The following is a 1,932-nucleotide window of genomic DNA, read 5'->3' as shown; positions in this document are numbered from 1 at the left end:
AGTTATATAGGAAACAGCAAGCCAATTAAAAATAGAACAAAAGAATAGATGGTTTGAGTTTAATCAAGCAATCCTAGCTGGAAGATGGTAGGACTGTAATATTAAAAGGAGACAATCTCTTGCCATCGAAGTATCCGTACTATGGATATAAAGAAACACCCACCTACGTATTTGAAGGGCAGATATTATGTCTTTGCGTGATTAGTATCTAAAGTTTCATGAATATGCTCAGTAAATGTTGGCTCTAGATGTAAAAACAAGAAAACAACAACAAAAAGGAGGCGTTTCTATTTAGTGTTTTTCTCTTTATCTAGTTAGTATTCCTACGAATTTAAACCGAAGATACAGTATAACCTTTATAAAGGTAGAAGAAAGAGAACAGAATTATCTCTATGCGTGTGTGCTTATATGTATGCGTAATTCTCTTCACTTGACTTCGTGGTTTGGAATGAATGAGTATGCAACATCCCATAATAACCCTCTCTATTTGGGTTTCAGGATATTAGAATATCTCAAGTTAAGCATTTCTCTCCTTTCATGGGTGTCTTAAAATGCAACTTATTCAGGAGTGGCAAGGCACGAGGTCACTTTATCTCTTTTGATAATTGGTTTACTGAAGTAGTCCTTATAAAAGGAATTTCTTTAGGAAATATGATAAGAAATAAATCACCAGGACAAAGGAGGCTGGGGAGAATGGAAATGAATGTGAATCATATCAAAGACAAACATCATTAACTTCATAAGGTCAAGAGGTTTAGGGAGAGAATTGCAATAAATGGTGCATTTATTAAAAAAGTAAGGAATTCTGTCTTTTTAGGATTCCAGTTTTCCTCAGAACTCTAACTTCAAGAATGGGAAAAAGCTTTATCTTTAATAAAAGTCTACTTCAATGCGTTCCTAGGAATATGCTTGGCCTCTAGCTTCTCTTTGAAGGAACTATATCTTCCCTCCTGGAGAGTATTACTTACGGATCTACCATGGGTTCATATTATGGATGATATTAAGAATCCATTTTTGGATCTATTTTTTTAATGCTATTTATGGATACAAGGATGCTTAGAAGAAAGGCACCCAACAGAGTTTTATTCTTTGGTTCTGATTTTGTCATTTTCATTCATTTATAGCAGCTAACTTCCTTATCTGTTATCATGATCTTGACCAAAATCAGTGCTACGCTCTCTCTGGTCAGCTTGACATTCGAATTTCTTTTGATCAATGACAGAAATATTACATAAAAGCAAGAGACACAGATCAAAAGATTTTAGTCTCCTCTCTTCTCCATCAATCATAATTTCAAGTACTAGATGATCCTGGACAAACAATTGCCACACAAGCATAATTAATGAAAAGAAAAAAAAATAACAGGAGACTTTTAGACATTTCATGATTTGTAAAACAATCAAGTGGACTCTAGCATACTTTGTTTAACCAGATGATTTTTACATCTTTTACTTCCCATAAAAAGAAAAACTTCTTGCATGGTGTTTTTAAGGAACTTTAGGTCATGCAGACGGAATTTTCCTGAAAGTTCCCTCAAACATATGTGATATAAGAAGTCTGTATGCTAAGTCACTTCGGTCATGTCCAACTCTTTGCAACCATATGGATTGTAGCCCACCAAGCTCCTCTGTCCTTGCGATTCTCCAGGCAAGAATAGTGGAGTGGGTTGCCATGCCCTCCTCCAGAGGATCTTCCCGACCCAGGGATCGAACCTGTGTCTCTTATGTCTCCTGCTTTGGCAGGCAGGTTCTTTACCACTCATGCCACGTGGTATATAAACTCCTTTACCTCTAAATATTCATGGACTCTGCCAGTGCTTTGTTATATGGAACAGTAGAAAGACCGGAGAACTATTTTGCAAGAAAACACTAGTTATTTAATTTCCATTATTACTTTCTAATGCTTATCAACTTCTCTCTCATTATAATAGAA

This window comes from Bison bison, unplaced genomic scaffold (assembly GCF_000754665.1).
Source record: "Bison bison bison isolate TAMUID 2011002044 unplaced genomic scaffold, Bison_UMD1.0 scf7180017864211, whole genome shotgun sequence".
In the NCBI taxonomy this organism is placed as follows: Eukaryota; Metazoa; Chordata; class Mammalia; order Artiodactyla; family Bovidae; genus Bison; species Bison bison.
This window is presented reverse-complemented; position numbering follows the sequence as displayed.